At 35.3% G+C, this 25177-nt stretch overlaps 1 protein-coding gene across 1 annotated transcript in view; it reads right to left on the reverse strand.

Moving 5' to 3' along the window:
- The window catches only part of LOC107692754 (partitioning defective 3 homolog), a 444353-nt gene that overhangs the window by 319384 nt on the left and 99792 nt on the right, over window positions 1-25177 (reverse strand). The window lies entirely within an intron of this gene.

Below are 25177 nucleotides of genomic sequence, written 5' to 3' on the forward strand. Positions count from 1 at the left end.
ACATGCCAGGGGCGTTTCCTCCAAGGAGGCAAGGGAGCCAGTGCCTCCTCAAAATATTGGATGAGAAACAATTAATGTGGTAGTTATACTTTCTAAATGTGTTTAGTCTACAAATTAAAAACGTTTTTTTATATGGAATAGTCCTTTTATATGTAATATAAAAAGTTTAAACAATTAAACTATGATTTCTATGCAAGACCTATGTAACTTTCTATAAGGTATGAACATCACAGGAGCTAATATACTTCCCTCACTATGCATGGCTGCAGAAAAGAAGTTGGATTATTGCATCACACCAGCACTCTAGAAAGGGGTCCACATTTCAAAAACATCAACAGTGGTCACACATCTCTCAGCTCGCTCTGGCACCAGGGACAGTCGAGCTTCCTCACGCATTCAACTCCATTAAAGCCTGGAGAGACATTCAGACGTCTGAACTGCCTTAATGTACCACAGGTGCCAAAATGAGCTCCTCATCCAAGCCCCGAGAGTTGGGAAACTTCGCAAATAGCCTTTGCGAGTTAATTGTGTGAGTGTTGTGTCTATAATGAGCTTCTCCGCTGAAATCTCATAGTTCATCTTTTATGCAATCAAACACAGCTGGTGTGGAATCAAATTGTGGAGATGCACAAAAAAAAACAATCACAAGAAAGGCAGAGGGAAATAATGGAGCTCCACAGCCCATGACAAGCAAGATAAAGGAATGATGCCTGGTGCTCGCACATTACATGCCAACCTGCACCATCACCAGAGACCAAGACGTGGGCATCGTTGGCCCACACAGCTGCAACTCCTCCATGCACAACACAGTATTCCCTTCCACAAATGAGCCATGTCGAGGGAGCCAAAATGTCAGCTCTGCGGCAGGTGGACGCTGATCTGCTTTGCAACATGCCTTGGCAGCAAAGGAGGCAGCAGAGACGGAGAAGTGCAACACAAAGAGGATAATATCCTCCTTTAGATGGCATGTAAGCCGAATGCTTATGAAACATAATCGGCGGATTTTTGACCAAACTCAAACAGTTGCCATTTCTAAGGAAGATGAACGTCGTTTGAAAGAAAAAGGAAGAGAGTTCGTATACAAGAGCATGGTGCAATTGTTGCCTCAAAAACACAGTATAAAACAGGATCAGAGTTGAGTTTCAGTGCAATGCCCCATAATCGGTTCCACCTTACAGCCCAATTTTGAGGGGCACAGTGAAGATAGCTGATGATTAAAGATGCAGCTGTGAATCTTTGCCCTGCTGTTTTATAGAAATTGTACGGTCAAGTATCGATTCGAGTGGCTGGCTGAAACCAGAAGTAGCCAGAGGGGCAGAAATTGTCTTTGAAGATGTGGCTCATAAGAAAAGCTGTCAGCCTTTAAGTGCTGCTCTTTGAAGGTAGAATGATGACTGACACATGATCCAAAAGAGCTTCTCAGATCCGACACATTCAATGAGACTCTGAGACCCTTAGTGCTCTCATCTGACAGTGAGGCAGTCCAGAGCCTCATTTTTCGGAAGGAAACCAGGACTTCTGTTAAAACACAGACTCCGACACACTAATTCCCTCATTTTCTCAAAAAAACCTTTAAGATCAAATGCCTTTCACTCTCCTAGACCTCAAACACCTTGCTAAACAGCATTGGATGGCTTGTCTGGAGCAGGTAACTTCGGACTTGTACACTGTACGTTTTTATTGATTTGTCATATAATTCTGTTATAGAGTCTGAGCAAGGACACAGAAGTAATCTTTTGGAGAATGCACACATTTATTGTTCATGGGACACTTTGTAAATGACTATGACTGACTTGAATTGGTCAGCTGGAGAGCAATTGGTATGCACGCTAACCCAAGAATTTAGATTCCGAAACCTTTTAAAAAATTTACAATTTCGTGTTTATAAACACGATTTAGTCAAGTGGTTTAATCAATTCTCAAGAACTTTCAAAATCTTTGATTGCAAGCACCCCTACTTGTGTTAGTGTGCTTTAAGCAAGGATGCATGACAGAAATGTTCTCCTCATAGCTTCAGGCTCTCAGTCTGTGTATTGTCTGAACTGTCCACTCTTTTCCAGATATTGCAAAATCTCTTTTCCATAAGGAATCTCGAGAAAACAAGGACCACTGTTTTCATTCATTGGTGAAATTTGAATTACATGGCTGCCATTACTTTGTGATTTATGAATGGACTGTTATGAATTAATTGTGAGCCTGGGGTCAGCATCAGTGAAGTCCCAGAGGAACGCGAACAGGATGTTCACCCCACTGGGGGCTGGTGCTTAGAGCCACCTGATGGACAATGTAGGACAGGTCAACCCAAATAGGCTTTGACAGCTCCCGGGCTTTTTATAGAAAACATAAAGCAAGCTAACTGTCCTGGTCCACAGTTTGTTCCCATTAGCAGTCTCTCAAACCAATTAACACCTAAGCAGCCATTCAGGCTCAATTCCAGATATATGCTAACAATTACAGGGAGGTAAAGCCACACTGGACAGGAAGAACCATAAGAATGTGAATTATGGGGTTTTCGCTAAGCAGCTAAAAGCTGCCTTTAAGCCAATTGTTCCAAAGGCTTCATAATTCCTTATTCTAAGAGGATACTTATTGGACGTCCACAAATAAACAAAGGAAACCAGACCATAGACGACTACCATGGCCAGATACAGAATTTTAAAGTGGGCTGTTTACATGGCGGCCACTGTTAGGTGATTAGTGTTTGTTGGTGTTTAGCTAGGTGAATTAGTGTTTGTTGCATGGGAAAAGTATGGCATGGGTGTGTTATGATCCATCACCACGCCTCCACCAGATTGTCACCCCATGTGTTTGGCGCCAGCGGTTTGGCTTCGAGCTTTAAGCCGGCATTCCCAGCATCGCCCTCTTCAGCGCAAAAAGGTGTGCGTGGCATTCGCCGTTCATTAAAAGTTCTGTAAAGCAGACCGCCACTGACTTGAGTCTGACCGCCGACATAGATCAAAACAATATCAGTGCATAACAAAGGAGGCTAGGCAATCCGCAACGCAACGGGACTCCAGTACCGACACTATTCAAAAGTATGCTACCCCAAACGCATGCTATAAGAGTAAAAAAAAAGTTTTTTTGTTAACAAACAACTACCAACACACACACATTTGAGGCGCGTTTTCCTCACTTACACTTTAAGGTTGTATATGTGTAAATGTACATGTAAATGTAAAATGCCTGTAAATGTTACAAATTTGTGAAAGTATTTAAATTTTGCATGAGATGCAAGATCTCACAATTTGGACTTTTCTTCTCAGAATTGCGAATATATCTTGTAATTTTTCTTAGAATTGTGAGGGAAAAAAATCTAAATTGCAAAAAATAAACTCAGAAAAAAGTAAAAATTGTCAGATAAAAATTTAATTACTTAGTTTTATTTTTTATTAAATATTTTTTATAAAGATTTATTTTTTTATTTTTTTTTATCCCGTGGCAAAAACAAGCTTCCATAGAAGTATGTGTTGCTGCTGGTTGTTGCAATATTGAGAGACTTTTTTTTTATTTAAAGGCAGATATAGTTTAAAAGGGGGGGGGGGTTCCACTGCTGTACCGCAAACATATTGAACATGACTTCAAACCCAAAGTACCGAACTGTCACGTTTGTGTTACACACAAGTTAAAAATAATCAAATTATAGTCAATTTAGCCGAAGCTAAACGTAATATTACAACTTGCATATTGCGCAAAATTATGCGAATGCATAAGTTACATGAACGCCAGGAAGCTTAAGTCACTAAATATACAAAATATTGTTCTTGTTTTTTGTTTTTGTTTTGTTTTTTAACCATGAAAAAATGATTGTCTATACTTAAAAGATTATGTTCGTCAAAACAAAAAAGAAAAAAACCATTAAAGAACACCGTCCACAACAAAACACTAAACATCACTGGCAAGGAACTGCGAGAAGACACGGCTGGTCGTATTCGATAATGACAGAGGGACTGGCGTTTAAGCCCTTCATTACAAACATGATAAACAAAAATCTATGGAGGCTGGTCTGCGAGAGCGCTACTCATAGATCAAGTGGAAAAGTGACAGTTAGCTTAGCTTTCAAAATAGAGGGCCAGCACCTCGGTCCTCTCTTAGGAGGTCTAAATTATTCACGTCAAGCTAGGGATGAAGTGAAGTACACAACTTTAAGTATATAATGCAGTCAGGAAGATTATCGATCAACTAATTAATTGATTTATGCAGAAAGTAATCGACTACCAAATGATCCATTTGGGTAGCTCATTAGCTACAATGCATTATTCATACCTGAACTCATTCAAAGAAGGCTGTCATTGTGTTTCCAAGCACTGGGGAAATCTGCTATGAGCGCGTATACGTGTGTAAGCATGTTTATGTAACGGAACGGTGGTTTAGGCCGTGGCTTAGAAACCTTTCCTTTCATTGGGAATGTTCTTTGAATCAAACAATCCAGCAGATTGCTCACGTGTTTTCTTCATCTGTGAATACCCACCTGTACAAGTTGTTGAAAATAAAGCATTCTTAGTATTCCTGCCCTCATACCCAATGCAAACTAACCCTATTTGTCTATTCTTTCAGGCCCAGGGGAAGGCTGCTGTTCTGTGTGCCCTTAAGACTGCTGATTGTTCTTTTCAAATACAAAGAGGCTATTTATGCATATACCGTCCCAGGAGATGATGCTGGTTAAATAACAAAAATCTGTTCGAGAAAGAGCCCTTTTTTTGCGTGAGAACAAAGTCTGGCCTGCAAGTTAACAGCAAAGTCACAGTGATATGTGCGATGAATACACCCACATGCTGACACACTGCTCTCTCATAGAGCTGCAACACAGCTGGCCCGACTTGGACCCAACAACGGAGTCTCGAAACAATCCGTCGACTGATGTTTAATGGAAAAAAAAAAAACCTTGTCACTTTCTGTGGCCTTGTTTCTTTTACCGTAAGCTTGACGATTGTAATGGAAACAGGGAAAACTAGTGTGTGACAGTTTTTTTGGAGGGTTTTACGAACATTTAGATAGCTAATGTTTTTAATCAAAGAAAGAAACTGCATATGTTAAATATTTATCATATATCAAATTATTATATTAAAATAATATTATAATGACTCCGGCAAAACCTGCCATGAATATCTCTGGGCCATATTTCGCCCCCGAAATCTAAAGAAATAAGAAATGACTTTTATCTCAACAGAAAATTAAGATCTGCATATTTCTTATGAGAAATGTATTGCATTGTGACTTTCTTTTCACCAAACTTTTTCACCTCTACATTACTGCAATGCATTTGGGTGTTCTGCTTTTGAGTTTTAAATCCCATTAGTTAGTTCACATATTACTATTTATGTTTAAATCATTTACTATTTAAAATTTTAACAATATTTAAAATAAAATAGCATTATTTTGGGATGAGATTTAAATCCCTTTTAAATAAAAGTAATAATAATCTTAAATAAGTAATAATATTTTTTATTACAAGTAGATTTTTATCACTGTAAAACAGTATTTAAAAACATTTATAAATACTTTTGATTGATTGATTGATTGATTGTTTGACTTATAATAATAATAATCATAATAATACATATTACTATTATGTATAAATAACTTACTAATTTAAAATAGTAAAAAAAATAAAATTTAGCATTATTTCATGTGATTTAAATCCTATAGTAAGTTTTCATGCTGTGAAGGGAATATTTGTCTTAACATGAGGCTCGCAAAAATTTCCGCCACTAATGATGTGAATTTAGACTTGTAAAGTCTAATTATTTTATATTTTAATAATTATATACATTTAGCTGAAATGTACAGATTTAGTTAAAACCCTGATAGATTGATTATTCTTCAAATACACACTGTTATGAACAAGAACAAATGATGCAGATTGAGAGAAAAAGCGGATACAGTTTTGCAAAATCGTACTGTACGTAGATCATTAGCTCGGAGTTGTTATCCATTTTTGTTCAGTGTTAGCGTTTTATGAAAACACATGGTATGACGACTCAAAATGAAGCCATTTAGCAGGAACAGACAGATGGTGAAGGCCAGAAAGGGAATTAATTTTGTCCTCATAATGCATAAGCTTTAAAAGGATTGCTGGTTGCTGTGTTAAGTGCAGTGTGGATGTTTAAATAAATGATGGCTGGGACCATGTTTTAGTCGAATCAGGGTCAGGATGGCAGTTCACACTGCAACTACAGCTTTCATTAGGCCTGGACTGAAAAAAACCTATAATAATACATTCTGTCGACTACCTATAGAGAGGAAAGAGAACATACCTAAAGTTCAGACTATGAAGAAAACAATACAGAGGCAGACTTTCCCTCGTGTTACACACTGAACATGGAAGAAAGATAAATCAAGCATCACTGCTGACAGCTGAGCAGGTCTGTTTTAATCTCTCGTCTGACTCCATGAAGGTGAAAGACTTTATAGATTAAATTAACCAAGGAGCTGAAGTTCCCTTTGAGTCTTTTGTGGTGCTGTTTTTACGCATGGCAGCGCTGAGGATTTAATGCTGTAACACTCATTAAAGCTTGGTTCTCTGACACTTTTCCAGAACTTTTATGTATGGCTGGAACGTGCTTTTGAGTGGTTAATTAAAGCTTCCAGCAGTCTCGTTCTCTTTCCACGCAGTTTACAAGAAAACAAACACGGTGAAGAGACAAATGCTTCAGCTGATGGTTTTCCTTACGTTTTTTTCATCTAGCCATTCATTCAGTTTAATCTTTCACTATAATAGTTGAATGATGAATCCAACAAAACCTACCAAGAACATGTCTGGGTCATATTTCATGCCAAAATCTAAGGAAATAAGAAATGACTGTATATTGCACTGTATTGAATTTTAAATCCCACTGTAATTACTAATAATTCCAAGATGATTTATTACTGTATGTATGTATATGTATGTATGTATGTAAATATTTATTTATGAATTAAAAATTTACTGATTTACATTTTTATCAATATTTAAAATAAAATAGCATTAATTTGGGGGTACATTTTAAGTAATAGTAATTAATAATAATAATAATAATAATACATAGTAAGTAATAATAATTAAAAATATTTTTAATTACTATGTTATTTAAATAATAATTCTAAGCAGAGTTGTATTACTGTACTCTACAATGTAAAAGAAACATTTATCTATATATTTATCTATCTGTCTTTCTGATTAAATCACCGTTATTATTATTATTATTATTAATCATTAAATCATTATTTTGGGGGAAGGTTCTTAATTGTCAAGAAAATAATGTCACAATGCAAAATAAATAAATAAATCATGCATAAGATTTGTAATTGAACTCCTGAGAAGTTATTCTAATGCGAGTTTCCCGTTCGAATCGCACATTTCCCCGTGTCGCCCTCATCCAGACTGCTGCTTCCTGACGTTTACGATCTGAATCCCGTTTCTCGTGGTCGGTGGGTCAGAGAGTTACTAATGGGGGTCCCGACAGGCAGGCCGGGGGATGTAGAGAATCCCAAGAGAAGCATCGTGCCTCTTTAATTGGGGTGCTTGGGAAAATAAATGACGGATTATTACCCATAAATGGGAATTTATGTGCCCATTATACCTGCTGCTGATCTGCTCGGAAATGGTAATGGTCTAATTAGCTATACATTCGTCAGCCGTGTCCTAACCCCCTAATTACGGCTTTTTCTGAACAAGCCTCATTCCCATACATACACACACTGCTATTTTCCCTCGCCCAATTAAGCCGTTTGTAGCTTTATTTAGCTATATGATAGAGTCCAAAAACTGTTGCGTCTAAGCCGTGTTTCAAAACTAAAGCGGGGAACTGTGAGACTCGCCTTGTGGAAAATCTCAGGCTTTATGAAATCAGAATCTCATTAGAAAGATGTAGATCCAGCAGGGACTTTAGATATTAAATGCACTTCCATGTACTTTAACGTAACATGGGAGGAATAGAAAAGATCATCCAGCTCATCTGCTCTCTGGAGTCAGTGTAATATCAGCCGCATTGATTGGCCTGATCAAGGCTATGGAGACTCAAATATTTGCACAGGGAGCCGACGTTAACGCTCTGATATGAAAGCGATCCTTAGCAACAGCCTACTTTTTTACTGATCAGAGCTGATTTACTGCTAGAGCTCGTCATTCTGAAGAGAGACGAGAAGACAGCCATCCTCCTCACCATGAGTCACTCATTAAAGCAATGATTTCAAGTTCATAGAATCTGAATGAAAGCGTTCATTTTGCAGTTAATGAATTGTAATATACTATACTGTAATATACCATAGGCTGATTTCAGGTCAAATGAGGCACTTTCAGATCTGAATTCTACACTGACATCATGTTGTTCTGAATGTTAAGATTAAAGTAATGACAACATAATAAACGTTTTAAAGTGCCCCTATTATTGCCTTTCATACAGTGTGTAATGTAGCTGTATGTGAATGTAAACGATCCGCAAAGTTGTATCTATAACATATGATAGAATGATAGATCTAAAAATGGATGGATGGATGGATGGATGGATAGAGTTCACTAACATCAGCAAGAATGATAGAATGATAGATCTAAAAATGGATGGATGGATGGATGGATGGATGGATAGAGTTCACTAACATCAGCAAGAAAACAGTGTGTTGAGCTTTAATGCTGTGTAAAACAGATACAGAAGCAAAGAGATTTCCAGTAAACAAACTGTTGACTCTTTAATCTCTCAGCACTACAGGAGCCGGCTCTTCTCTCCCACTTCCCACTCCTCTTTCTGACAAACACCGTCGGTCATATGATCTCCTCCCTGCATGCTCACAGGAGAGCAGCGCTGCCTGCTAACTGCACATCACACACACTGAGCTTTAACACCAACTTCACTTCAACTAAGACACAGAGCAGGAGATCAGCGCAGAACAGAGAAATGAGATAAAACACAGGGAGACAGCACCAGATCCATCAGAGATGAGCTCATAGAACAGTCTGCCATAATTAATGTCGAAAAGAGAGTCTTCAAGGAGGCTCCTTAGGCTACTGTCACCTTAACAAAAATGAGAACTGAGAGTAAGAAGACATCAAACACACAAATCACTGAGACAGGAGTGATTCCCTCTCTGTCATTTGGAAAATGAGGTTCCCATCTAATATATAGGACTTATATATATATTATAATATTATTCCTATAATATATAGGAATATATAGAATTTTAAAGCATACTGTATCTCAGCATATGGTTCATCCCATACAAGGAATATCACAATATCTCTTTAATATGTGACCCTGGAGCACAAAACCAGTCTTAAGTCGCTGGGGTATATTTGTAGCAATAGCCAACAATACGATTTTCAAATAGTTGTATCTCGACCAAATATTGTGCTATCCTAACAAATCATACTTATGTACAAGCTTATGTATTCAGCTTTCAGATGATGTATAAATTTCAATTTTGAAAAATTGACACTTAAGACTGGTTTTGTGCTCCAGGGTCACATATATGTAAACATATAATATACGTAAAATCTCTTTTATATGGACCCTTTTCACAAGACTGTTAATGGTCATCAGCATCGTAAATCCTCGAAAGTTTTTCATATTTGTATTTTTCTTTAAATGTATCTACATTTATAACACTATTCCTTGTATTATATCACCTTTGTATCAAATTACAAAAAAAAACAGTTAACGCTAATGCGAGGGTGTTTCTAATGCAGCGTCTATGGGAGGGACGGTAAATTTGACATCTTTCTCTCTTCTGACAGCCGTTATCAGTCTCTATCATTTTTTTTCCTTTTATTGAAAGTCATGAAAACACTATCGTGGAGTTTTTCTTTTGCTATTTGAGCAAATGGGAATGCAAAAAATATATTTGTGGTACTCTCCCATTCACTGCTCTTCAAGTTAACCCAACTATGACGACTTCCGCTGCTGAGAAACCCGGAAATGTGAAAAAGGTCCATTTTTACGGTTTCTCATAAAGAAATCAGGTTAAATGGAGAGCAAATTGAGCATATTTTGTGCTATAGCCTCCTGCATCTTATATTTTCTCCAAATAAATAAGTAAACAAATTCATACATATTTTTATATTCAAATGTTCAATTAATGATGCAGAGAACCTATTTTAAATAAATGAATAATAATAATAATAAACAACTGTTTAAAAAATATTTTTAAGTAATGTGGCAAAATCTTCCAATTCTTAGTAAAATAAAATAAAATAAAATAAAATATACTGTACTTAAGATAAAAAAAGATTAAGTATATTATTAGGACCATTTCTTACACAATATTTTTGTGCTAAAGCCTCCTGCTTATCATATTTTTCTCCAAGAGAGAGAGAGAGAAAAAATACAGATTATTTGTATATGAAAATGTTCAATAAACGATACAGTGGACCCATTTTATATACTTTATAAATACACAATGTAATAATAGCCAATTTAATCATATAATTCATTTCATTTACCTAACTGTTAAACTACATTTCTAAATACAATAAACAACTAAAAAGCGGAGTAATTAACCAAACTAATTTATTTACCTGTCAATAATATTGTTAGGTGATATTCTTTAGAGACCCATCAAATGGTGCCATTTGTTGATAAACAACTGATTAGGTAGAAATGTGTTATCAAAATATGATCAATTTTTGCCAAGACCAATTTATTAGTGTGACGAGTGGGGGTGGGGCCGAGAGCTGTGGGAACTGTTTGTGCACGTGAGGGGCTGTCGCGCTATTTTGTGTTTATTTTATTATTAAAGTTTTGTTTGAATGTTCGCCGGTTCCTGCCTCTTTCTTCCCGATCTACGAATGCTGTTACAATTAGTTACCTTATTCACAATAATTTTACAGCTCTGAACTCTTACTGTATGTCAGCATCTCATTTGTGTTTTTATTTCTCCCAAAGAACACAAAACTGATACTTCAAAACGTAACTGAGAAAACATTTTCAAGTTTGCGGAGCAATGAAAAACCAGCATGAAGAGTGTGAGTAATCACTAACAAGAGCAGCGCTCTGAATGACAGCTTGCTGTTCTCCTGACATCTGTGCCTGTTTGACCGAAAACTTGTCTGGTGTCAAAGGTTACAGGCTTAAAACCACTTTGTTCCTTCCTCTACTTTCACTTTCTACACCGACACTTCAACTTTTCCCATTTGAATTGGTGTTGAGCTCCTGCAGCACACAGGGCATGCATTGTAACGGCCAGCTGAGAATACGGTTAAGAGCTCGGCGGGGTCTCACTTCAGGAAACTGCTTAACTCACTCCCTCAGCCACAGGACGGTCCTAGTGTGAAACCTAACGCTAGCTGTTTCGGACGTTAACAAGACTGACCACCCAAACGCTCGGCCCGGTCAGTCACATCAATCTCAACACAGGCTGAAACCCTTACAAGCTTGTCTGAATCTGGTAATGTATTCAAAAATACAAAATGAAAATCAAGCATAGCTTTAGTTCTGGCAGGTCACGTTAGTCAATCTCGCATCAGCTGACTCTCAGCTGACTCTCTACCTATAGGAATACGACACCTATCTAAGCATTCATATATAAGGTCCCTCAGTATTATCAGCAGTCTGAGAGTACGATAGGTGTCGTATATAGGAATACGACACCTATCTAAGCATTCATATATAAGGTCCCTCAGTATTATCAGCAGTTTTCGCATTGCTCAATAGCTAATTACCCTCCTCCATCCCCAGCTCCTCCTCTGTCAGTCGGGATTCAGCCTTCTGATTCTCCTTGAATCAGACTAATTCTAAAATGTGTACATGACATTATTGAACTGTAACGATATCTGCAATACATTTATGTTAGTTCTGTTTTGTTTACCCTGGGGGGTTATCGCTGCTCTCGCCGCTCTCATCCATGCTAGGCTGCATGGATGCGCAGGGAGTTCTTGCCCAGAACAGAACCATACCGCCAATCCAAACTGTATGCTAATTGTCAATCATCTTTGACGATAGTGGTCCTGACAGAAATGCAATTCACGCATACAACTACCTGTACTATGATGAGCATAAGCGTGCTTTTTTCTTTTCTTTTTTTCCTGAATTATAAAATTTTCATCAAAAATATCGAAAACGTCAGGGTGGTACAACTGTCCTAAAAAGAATGAAACTGTTTATTATTATTATTATTATTATTATTATCCCCCCTCCATGATCTTTAATGCTGTCAGAGAGTGAAAGTGAGCTTTCATACAGAGCGTCTCTCACGTGTTCCGCCATGCGCTTCTCATCTGCACTTGTTTACATCAGAGTGCGCACGCGTCTTTCACGCAGCATACAGCGGTGTTGTGCATTTTGACCAGTTGATGAGAAAAGTATTCTTAAAATGCATTAAAAATTCTGAATAATTTCTAATATATAATTATTCACGGTATTTAGAAGTGCCCACGATAACAATATCGTGCATATTCATTACCGTGTTATATCGCATTACCGAATACCGGCACAAGTCTACTCTGGAACAGACTGAGGAGTGGGCATACAGCATGTCACAGTACAGTGCTCAACGCTAAGGACCGGTCGGCCACAAAAAAATAAAATAGTTGCCTTTATCATTGGTTTTGATCTATGTTATCTTGACTTGTATTCTAATAAATAAGCTTATAAGACACCAATATTTTAGATACGAATTAAATTTTACAATTCTCGATATCAAATTTCGATACAACAGCCAAAACTACTTGCCTGACAAATATAAAGTTCAATCATTATTAAAGACAAATGAACAGTCATTAAATAAGAACTAATGAACAAATTACAAGCAATAACACTACTGAATATACAGAACAAAGATACAAATGAAATGATTACAAATGATAGGATTTTATGTTTGTAGGTGTTCAGGTACAGAAATTGAATAATCACATATAAAATAACATTTCCATATTCTTCACTGTGTGAGGCGCAGGGAGTTCTTGCCCAGAACAGAACCATACCGCCAATCCAAACTGTATGCTAATTGTCAATCATCTTTGACGATAGTGGTCCTGACAGAAATGCAATTCACGCATACAACTACCTGTACTATGATGAGCATAAGCGTGCTTTTTTCTTTTCTTTTTTTCCTGAATTATAAAATTTTCATCAAAAATATCGAAAACGTCAGGGTGGTACAACTGTCCTAAAAAGAATGAAACTGTTTATTATTATTATTATTATTATTATTATCCCCCCTCCATGATCTTTAAATTCTTAGAAAAAAAAAAAAAAAAAGATTAATTATTTATATTATTTTAATAATTTTCTTACATTAAGAAAAATAAGCTTGTCCGCAAAATTTAAGAGGTGCAACCAACATGCAGGGAAAAAAAAAAAGTAAAACAGGAAATGACATCATAGAGAGGACTCTCATGATTGTGTTTCAAGGTCAATAAGTCTCTTAAAATATCAGATAATTTGACCTTTTTATGAAAAGGTAAGTTTATTTAAAGATATTTGACTCCCCAAATAACAATGATAGTCACATGTAATACTACCTTGAAAAATACAAGTAATTTTGCTCTTGTTGTTGTTTTGTTTCTTTAATCAAATAGTGATTAAGATGTGCACACTCAAGTATTAATTTTTTTAAGTTAAAATAATAAAAATAACGTTTTTTTTTTCTTTTTTAATAAAATAATTGATTATTTAAAATAACTGAATAAAATAAAATAATTATACTTTAAATACAAAAGATAAAGCCAATGTTTTGACAATTATGTTCTCATTCCTCACTCAGTAATTTTTACTAATTAAAATAAAATCATATTTGAGATAAATAAAGATTAAGTTATGTTTTTATTAAATTGATTAATAACTATTTATTATTTTTAATCATTTACCATATAAAATCAACATAAACACTAGAGTAATTTTTAAGAACTTAGCCCATACATTTCAGACTAGATTTCTGAATGATTTGCCCTTTTATTACCGTAGCCACTTTTGCATTCAGTCTAAATTCTGGCCCGTGGCCACCAGTCAAACACGGTCCCGTCTAATTAGTCTATTAGCGATACGCAGTGTTGAATTTCGGTGTCCTGACCCATGCGTCTCAGCTTCTGAATGTTGACAGAGCTCTGGATTCAAAACCTTGTATAAATTATATATGCCAAGCATTTGTATTCCCTTGTACGCATGTAAACTGACAACACTGGTAAACCTCCAGTAATGAGTTTGCTTGTCAATGTGCCATTATCAAGTTCCCAATAACCTCCGCAGCGCCGTACAACCAAAACACACATCACCACGCCGCTCAACGCTGATTTGTTTCTTTTAATTTTCTGTGCGTAACAAGGATTTGACAAGCGTAAAGCAAACACAGAATCACCCTGCCGTTCATAGCAATGGTGATTTGTTTCATTTAATTTTCTATGCGTAACAAGGATTTGACAAGCGTAAAAACAAACTGTCCTTGATTAATAGGCCTGTGATTCCAACATGGTCAACCATTACAATCATAATAAAACCACCATAAAACATGCATTACATGAACACATTATTACATACAGCTCAGGCATCAATCATCAGCACTATTACACGTTTGGCCTCAGTCATATTGGAAAGAAACGATTTAATGAACAGCTGACTGTAAACCCACTGTTATTAATCAATCTATCCGAGCTTCCTGATTGGATCCTCATCCATATTAACAAATCAGCCTCATAAAACTGAAACGCAGCTCTATGATATATCAGTCCACAGAAATGATGACCTCAGTGTCAGATCTAACAGTCAGACCGATGAAACCCGACGTCTTTCTCTCACTACAGAGAGACAAGGCCACATCTGATCATCTAATGATACAGAGATCATCCAGCAGAGCAAACTCTTCACATCGGTTCAGAAAAAAGGTATGTGTGTGGGCGGAGATGAACAATAATACAGAAAAAGAAGTGGTGTTTAATTTGCATTTGTATCCTGCAAACTGATGTACTGTTCCTCCACACACACACACACACACACACACACACACACACACAAATGAACACACATCACACACACACATGATACTATAAGGAAGTTTGGTTATGTGACATTTTCTTCCAGACTTCAAAGGAAAATAAGCCACATACAAATCACTCTCTGACCACTGCAACTTTTACTCAGAGGCTAATAGAAACTATGGGGGAAAAACATAAAAAGTTATTCATATTATAAAAAGTTATAATATTTGACTAAATTTAATTTAGGGCTGTCAAAGTTAACATGTAAACTCAAAATATTTTATTACATATATTTGATCATTTTTTATACACTGTTTAGAACAATATTTACAATGATTTATAAATGAATCCAAACTGAAATAAAAATAATAATGTTTCACAGATATACTTCCAAATAATATAATATAATATAATATAATAAACATAATTAATATAATATAATACATATTTTCCCCCTTGCACGGTATAAACTGATCTTTATACATAAAAATACACTACAGTTCAAAAATGGTATCAGGAGGGTTTTTTTTTAGAAATTAATTTAATCAAGCATGCATTAAACTGATGAAAAGTGAGAGCAGCAATATTTTTAAAGTTACAAAAGATTCTATTTCCAATAAATGCTGTTCTTTTGAACTTTCTATTCAAATAATCCAGAAAAATGATCACGGTTTCGTCAAAAACATGATGCAGCAGAACTGTTTTCAGCATTGATAATAATCAGAAATGTTTCTTGAGCAGCAAATCAGCATTTTAGAATGATTTCTGAAGATCATGTGACACTGAAGACTGGAGTAATGATGCTGAAAATTCAACTTTGATCACAGAAATAAATTACAGTTTAACAGATATTCACATAGAAAATGGCTATTTTAAATTTTAATAATATTTCAAATTTTTACTGTTTTTTACTGTATTTTTGATCAAATAGATTCAGCCTTGGTGAACAGATGAGACTTTTTTTTTTTTTTTCAAAACATTAAAAAAAATGACAGACCCCAAATTTTTTAACACTAGTTCAAATTCTTTTTTAGGAAGGGGATCAACAGATGTATTTTAATGTCTGTGGCACGAAAAAGTCAGAAACTTTTGACACAAGCACTAATGTGCATCATCAGTAAAGTAATGAACTCTTACCTGTTGAGAGCAGCAGCACAGACATGAGACACGCAGACAACAGCACATCAAAGAGAAAGAGACAAGAAACTAAACCAAAGACCACACATGGAGTCATTCAGTCTTCACACCTGCTCTGTTGTTTCTGTCAGTTTAACAGAAAGAGTTCAAAGATGCTGCTTTGCATGCAACACTGATCGATCAATTCCCCATCAATATTTAATGTTATAAAAGGGTGAAAGGATTTCACTATGGTGAGGTGTATTAAGGGTCACCGGAGCCAAAATTCAGTGGCACGAAACAAAACACAGACGCAGGGTTCATGTGGAGGAGACTGAACGCTACGACTGCTAATGGGAGAACAGACTGTAGAGAGATGAAATGAAATGAAGACAACAGCTTCACCTTCAGTTCATTCGCCATCCAGCTCTAGTGCTTTGCTCACTGCGATCTGAGGATGCAAAATGATGATATAAATAATTCAAAATACAGCAAATAAGTGGATCAGAAGTGTTTGGGGTGATCGGGGGTGAACATAATGGAGAAATGTCTGACTAGTGACACAAAGTAATCAGGTAAATAAGTTTGGCATTTCTAAGGGTGAATATCGGGATAAATAAAATAAAATAAAATCATATTTTGGTCTATGACATTTTCTATTACAATTAAATATATTTTTTATTTTAATCATTGATGTAGTGAGAATGAGGTGGACATGCATAATTGAATATATTTCACACACATGCATCCTCTATAACCTCTCTCTATGGCCTCCCTTTCTGGTTCCTTTATTAGAGAAGGATGCAGCTTGCTGGCAGTCTTCACAATGAGCCAGCATCCGTTCCTCTGTTCTGCCCATCAGAAGAGGTGGCACGAGTGTTTCTAAGCAACCCTGCATCCTGACATGTTGAGGCGGTGTGGGGGGGTGTTGGATTGCTGCATTGTGATGGAGCCACGAATACAAATCAGAGCAGAAATAAGAGAGAGAGACAGAGGCGGAGAGTGACGCTGCAAACAGGTGAGCTGAATAATTCACATGCCACAACATCACTCAAGAACAGAAATAAAACACCGCCTCTGGGATTAGTTTATCGCAAGTGCTGTGATAAAAATTACAGCCACAATCCGTTCACAAAAAAAAAAATGGGCTGAAGTGTTGCAGAAAAAAAAATGTAAGGCAATTTGTCAATTTTTTTTCAAGATCTATCTTTTTTTTTTTTTATTCAGTGATACAGATAATAAGCATTAAATAATAATTAATAATTAAATTAATAATAAAATGTTTTACTCTTTTTAAGAATACTTTATATTATTATATTACTTTAAAATATTTAATATTTATATTATATTTTACATGACAAATGGGTGAAATAAGTGTTCATTTAATTTCAGCAATCTTATGTACATCCCATTTACATCATATCAGCATTATATCGGCACCAATTACCAAAAAGTAAAACACTAGTAATTACATGGTACTTCAAAAGAATAGCCTGGTATTATTATGGTACTGTGTATAAACATAGCACATTTTTAGCATAAAAAGAAAATAACACCAAAAAGTGGATAGTGGACATGAATAATCAATCTAAAATCAAATTAAATTAAATTAAAAAAATTAAAAATTAAAACATTTAAAAAAATTAATAAAATTAAAATAAAATTAATTAATTAATTAATTAAATAAATAAAAAAATAATAATAAAACAAAACAAAACAAAACAAAATAAAATAAAAAAGTGGATTGTCAGGAGTCAGATTAAACGCATCAGTCATGATTTGTATAGATATGTTTCATAAAGCACCAAAGCTACCATATGAAACGTACAGTCACATGCGGAGGAGGCTGCCACTTTCAAACGGTGTAATTACTACATTCCTGTGGATGTGTAATATCCAAATAAACACATCTCCAAACAAAAAAACGAATTAACGGGAGGAATTGGAAATTATGTTAATTCTATAATGGTGCTTGTGTGTATCTCGAGGCTGTAGCATTTGCATACAGTAAGAGGAGGGCAAAACGAAGCATTCGTTTGAGAAAATTACGTCAACAGAAGCCCTCCAGACACTGACAACACTGCACACAGCATATTTAAAATCATTTTGCGGTTGCCATGGCAAAGATGCTAATAAGGCGCTTTAAAACAGCGTGAAGTGAAATGAGTATGGCCTCACAAGCCATATATATGCTAATGACAAACCCGGAAGCACAGCAGCCTCAGACAAAGTGGAGATGTGCAAAAATGTCAAAAGGAGGATCTAGTTCTTTAAAAATGCACTTTTAAACTACCAACACTGAAAGGTCTGACACTTAGTGAAGCCAAAATATAGCTAATATTCTTTATGATATCATATAACAGAATTCTAAACTGATCTGTACAACTGTACTATACAACTATACATTCATGAGTTATAAAGAGGTACGCTAACATAAAAGGTACTTTTTTGGACATATCTCATAGTAACAACATACTAATTTCCAAAATGTATCACTTATATTCCTTTAAATATTAAAAATATTACATATATATATATATATATATATAAAAAGAGAAACATTACTTGTTATTATACTAATATTTATATATTCATATTATGTTTATTTTTTTGATTATTTAATTTTTGGACATGGTACCACATGGTAACAACATATTCATTTTCATAATCAAGTAATTCATTATATTAATTTTAATCTTTAAAATCTTTAATTATTAAAAATATTACAGATGAAAATATTAAAAACAAATTATACTAATATCCATATGTTCATATTATGTATGTTTATATATAGAAACAACATGTTAATTTTCAAAATGAATTATTTTTAATATTTAAAATATTTAAATAATATTACAGATGAACATATTAAAAACAATTAATTGTTATTATACTAATATTTTTATATTCATATTATGTTATTATTTTTAAATGTTATTTTACTAATATTTATGTATTAATATTGTGTTTATTATTTGCTGATTTCTCTGCCTGGCTGATATATCTCTATTAAGTACCATTATATATTTCACAATACAGTAATCAGAACATTACTTGTTATTATACTAATATTTATATATTCATATTATGTTTATTTTTTTGATTATTTAATTTTTGGACATGGTACCACATGGTAACAACATATTCATTTTCATAATCAAGTAATTCATTATATTAATTTTAATCTTTAAAATCTTTAATTATTAAAAATATTACAGATGAAAATATTAAAAACAAATTATACTAATATCCATATGTTCATATTATGTATGTTTATATATAGAAACAACATGTTAATTTTCAAAATGAATTATTTTTAATATTTAAAATATTTAAATAATATTACAGATGAACATATTAAAAACAATTAATTGTTATTATACTAATATTTTTATATTCATATTATGTTATTATTTTTAAATGTTATTTTACTAATATTTATGTATTAATATTGTGTTTATTATTTGCTGATTTCTCTGCCTGGCTGATATATCTCTATTAAGTACCATTATATATTTCACAATACAGTAATCAGTCTCACAGCATTACCTGATACCATCATATCACCAGGGTATGTTTCTAAATGGGTAACTTGCTTCAAGCTAAGAAATTTCACTGCAGAAAGTAATTTTAAAGAGTATGTGTCATACCATTTATCATCACAAAATCAATTATTTATTGTTTTTGCCTTTTTATTAAGCTAATTATTTATTATATATTAACCAAACAAATAATGAATTATAATCTGTTTAATAAGAAGTGTTCATTGGTGTTGTGTCTGTTTGGCTGCATGCATTCTGTAATAGCACATCTAAACATCAATTACGGTGCACTGAAATTTACTATAATAGTCAGTATAACTCTTCATTATAGAGTGGGAAAAAATGATAAGTATTCTGACATTAGCGTTTATCTTTAATCCAGAGACATCCACATGGCGCTCAACAGGGGCCCGGCAGGGGTCATTTCCCTCATAGTATTTCCCTCGATGAGCACAGGGGCTTCACCAAGGAGCTGAGCTCATTTTAAGATAATTGCTCATGTTCTCCCTCAAGTCTTATCAGAGGAGGGGAAAAAATACATTTTATGGAAGAATATTCTGAGTGCTTTGTGATCCCAAAGCATTTGTGCAATCAATAGACTAAAAGATCCTGCTTTGCTTAGTTTGAAGACTGCTTGTAAAAATTTCATTACCATTTAGGTTTGCTTTGGGAAACAAACTGTGCAAAGAAGGAATTAACAGAACCCTAGTGCATTAATATGCAATTTTGTCTTCAAAACATAACTACATTTAAAGCTTCTAGATTTGTTTAGAAGAAATCCAGGTGGAATTCCCCAATATCAAGTAATTTTTCTAATTAAAATAACAAACAAAAAAAAAAACACAATATGCCAGTTTTCATGACAGAAGCGATGGAGGGCATTCACACAGCTAGATGGAGAACAAAGGAGTATAACAGAACATGGAGGTCTAAAGATATTGAAATATTTTTTGACAAAGTGTCTTTAAAATGTACAAGACAAGTACAATAATGCATCCTAAGAACAAAAGCACCCCACTGGAGGTAGACATGTCATCTATTCGGCAAAACTACAGAAATACAAAATAGGGAAATTCATAATCACTACAGATGCCCCAACATTACATTTTTTTATGATACCAATAGGACAACAATTATTTTCATAAGGCTAATGGTCGATATTCAAATTCTTGCCGATACCAATAAACCGATCATTATTTTCATACTACGAGCGTTAACCAATATATGGTCGATATTTAAATTCTGACCAATACCGATAAGCCAATATTTTTTTCTTCATACTATGATTGTTAACTGATAAATGGCTGATGTTCAAATTCTGTCCGATACCGATAATGTTAAGCCAATAATCGTTTCCATGCTATGACCTTTAACCAATAAATGGCCAATAATCTAATTCTGACCTATAAGCCAATAATAAATTTCATATTCAATTTCTGACTAATATTGAGAAGCCGATAATTTTTTATGCTATATCCTTTAACCAATATATGGCTGATATTCAAGTTCTGACTAATACGATAAAACGATAATTATTTTCATACTATGGTTGTTAACCGATAATGGCCGAGATTCAAAATCTGACAGATATACATAGGCTGACATAGTTTCATACTATGACCACTAACCGATAGATGGCCAATATTCAAATTCTGACTGATACGGATAAACCAATAATAATTTTCATACAATCACCTTTAACCAATAATGGCCGATATTTAAATTCTGACTAATACTGATAAGCCAATAATCTTTTTTGTGCTACATCCTTTAACCGATAAATGGCCGATATTCAAATTCTGACTGATACTGATAAGCCAATAATCATTTTCATGCTATGACAGTTAACCAATAAATGGCCGATATTCAAATTCTGACTAATCCTGTTAAGCCAATAATACTTTTTGTGCTATATCCTTTAACCGATAAATGGCCGATATTCAAATTCTGACTGATACTGATAAACCGATAATCATTTTCATACAATGACCTTTAACCAATAATGTCTGATATTCAAATTCTGGCTGATACCGATAAACCGATATTTTCATACTATGACTGATAACCGATAAATGGCCAGTATTAAAACTCTGGCTGATACCAATAAACTATATAAAGCATTTTGTAACAGACATGGTACCAATATATAGTGCATCCCTAACAATCTGTGGGGCTCTAAATGGAGCCAATATAATAAATTGATGTTCAAAATGGGGCTGATTTACTCTCAGCATCATAGGGTGAACAGGGATGTCTTGGATTAAACCACCAACAAGAGGAAGTCACAGGTCAGACAGTGGCCAGCTGCGTCTGAGCAGCCAATAAGCCTGATGTCACTGTCGCTTACATCAGCGGGGTCTCTGCGTGCCTGACATTGACCAGTATTCCTGAAATATGTGGTGAGATGGCAGGAGAGGGATAGTGTGCTCACATGAATTGATCCACTACAGAAGCCATCACAGTCATATCCTTAAGTGCTCTACGTAAACAGCACTAGAGAGAGTTGATTTGCAGCATGCTAGCTACTTAAAGAGAGCAATCCGTCCGGGGTGATGAGGTGTTTCAACACAGGCGCTCAAGCTGTAAGTAAATCAAAGGGGTAAACAGGGAGTTCAAGGGGTGATTCTTGCCTTTTGTGCTGCTTGTGTATCAGAGAGATAAAATAGCCCAATTCTATTCGCTTTCAGAGTTAAAAGCAGCAGCATATGAAATATTCTAGCTGGAGGTGGTTATAGCATACATTAAGCTTTAAACGATATGAAAACATGCAACGGCTGAGAGCGCTAATGGTACATGAAGTGCTGCTTGATACAAAGGTGATGAGTTTGGATAGCTCAAATAATATGAGGTGATTCAGTCAGATTGCATACGAGCGTTTCCAAGGCATTTTCCTTCTGATATTGATCAGCATGTGTTTCTACTGGGTGGCCCTGTAACACACACAATGTGAGTTTGATAGCTGTGAGCAGGCTTGTAAAAGAGAGAAATGAAAAGAAAAGATGTTGAAAGAGAGAGAGAGAGAGAGAGAGAGAGAAAGAATGAGGGAATGTGACAGACTAAAAGGGAGCGGGCCACGAGGCGAGAGGGGATTTTTGGAGCGGCAGAAAATTCTATTAAATGCCACACAAGCATAAAGCAGTCAAGCTGTCAGTGGACAGAGCACCATCAATCTAGAGCGGGTGACCGGCCCCTTTCCTAACACCAGACACACAGAAAGTAAAGGAAACATTCACTCAGAAATGAAAAATATCATTATTTACACATTCTCATTTAGTTCCAAACCCGTATGACTTCCTTTCTTCTCTGGAAAACAAACATTCTGCCTTACATCACCATTATTTTGATCTTTTCCATACAAAGAAATAACACAGTGACCAGGAAAAAAGTTCAAGCTTCAAAAGAATCAAGTAGTCAATCAAAGTAACGCAGATATTCTGTTCTCTAGCTATACAAGTTTAATGTGGGGGGGGGGGATTACAAATTTAAGTCAATATTCACTTAAATCATCCATACCACCATATTTGCTCATTTTTTAACTCGCATACATTCAAATATGGTGTGAATAAAAAAGACAAAAACATTTTTACACAGTATAAAATATAAATATTAGCTCCATTGAAGTTTTTCATATGATATTCAATTTAAAAATTGCCTTGGCATCTAAATGAAATATCAATTGAAGAAATAAAATTACTATAAAAAGCTAAAAAGAAATGTAAAAAAATAAATAATAATAATAATAAAAGATAATTTAACATAAAAATTATAATATTACATTAAAATAATATTAAATGAGACATGCCACATTTGAATGTATGCGAGTGAAATAGCTACGGTAGTGGGGATATTTTTTGTTCTGCTATCATATGGCTTTAAATAACTTGGAATATATCAAATGAATCATATGGACTACTTTTTTAGTGCTTGTTAGTGCGGCTATTTGTGGAGCTGGAAAGTTCCTGGTCACTGCATACTTCCACTGAAGAAAGAGAACAGCTTGAACATTCTTCAAAACCTCTCCTTTTGTGCTGCACAGAAAAAAAAAACTATTAAAATAAACCACAGGAAGAGTAAAAGATGACAGAATAACTGACAGACTGGGTTTTTTCACACAACAAGTTAATCTGGGAACACATAAAAGCAGTAGTTTGTGAGTAAGTTATAAAATCGATCCCTTCTCTTAACCGTGGCCCTGAAACAGACAGAACCCGCACTCTATTAGCCTTCGCATAGCGTAACATTAGCTTGTTTCATCCAGACTGCATTTACAACACTGAAAGAGAAAAGTGAAAGGACTGCACCCCTCCATCTAGAGCGATCAATCCGTTATGAGCAGCTAGCATGCGGCGGTGGGCTCTTTCAAAAGGTAAACAGACTGAATAATTTCTCTGCCAATTACCAAGACAGTGGAGAGGGCCCAGACAAGAGCGAACGTTGACAAATGCAGCCTGCCGCTCAATTTTCCCAGCAAATCACCCTCCGTACCTGACACTAAGACAATAAGAAACCCTAATGGGTATTTATGCTGGCCCTGCCATTTATTTCAGGGGCCCTACACTGGTCAAAATTGATTCTCCAAAACCCATTGAAATTAGGCTGTTTGCCGCTTCATGTGGCGCACTCCATTTTTCCTGTCCTGTCAAGCCGACCAGAAAGAACCAACGGGATATGAGAGCAAGAGACAGAATCAAGAATAAAGAGCAAGAGGAACGGCCAAACATTGACGATGCTTTTGACTCGAACCGCTGAAAGTGCACGTAAATGAAGCAGTGGAGATACTCAAGGTTTCATGACAATGTACCTTCACACAATTTTACAAACATTTACCTACTGAAAGAAAATAATTTCATTAATATCTCATCTGTTTCTCTCAGACATCTGTTTCTCTGCTTCTCATTCAGATCTACCCAAACAACCTGCTGCTACTGAACTTAAGCTAATGCTAATTAAGCAAGTTGAGAGAACATCAGCAGAACCCCGGCTCCTCCAGCTTATCACAGCAGTCACAGCACATTGACCAGAGACTGAAGCGTACGTCTGCCGTCCTTTACGTCCTTCTACTGTCTCTCACTTCTCTTCCACTAGGACAACAGCTGCCGAAGCAGATGACGGGATTTAACGCTTCATTATAGTCCCACGCTGAAAAGATCCCAGAGGAGGAACCCGTGTGAGAGACACAAAGGGAGAGTGAAAGGGAAAGAAATGGAAGGTATGCCTGAAAAGGTGACGAAAGCTGGAGCTGCCTGCTATGGCATGATGGGTAATGGAGGAGAGCTCTGGAGGCAGGGACAGAGGTCCTAAACCTGCCTGATGAGGTGCAGATTAAAAGAGATGGAGGGAGACAGAAAATTAAAAAGGGAACTCCCAGAGGAGAGTTCATTATCATCCAGATGTCACAGTACCACCTGCTTCCCCCAAAACTGACAGAAAGAGAGAGAGAGAGATAACACATCCCACCACACTGCTGTAATATTTGCTGCCTAAGAAAACAAAAAATTAATAAGAAGAAAACAAAAGTCAATTTAATTATTTGATTTTTGTGAAATTTCTTGTTGCTGATTAGCATTTATGATTGGCTGAAGTTAAAGACAACACAACACAAAAACAAAATATTCTTATTTTATAATCTGATTATATTCCT

This window comes from Sinocyclocheilus anshuiensis, unplaced genomic scaffold (assembly GCF_001515605.1).
Source record: "Sinocyclocheilus anshuiensis isolate Anshui unplaced genomic scaffold, SAMN03320099.WGS_v1.1 scaffold762, whole genome shotgun sequence".
NCBI lineage: Eukaryota > Metazoa > Chordata > Actinopteri > Cypriniformes > Cyprinidae > Sinocyclocheilus > Sinocyclocheilus anshuiensis.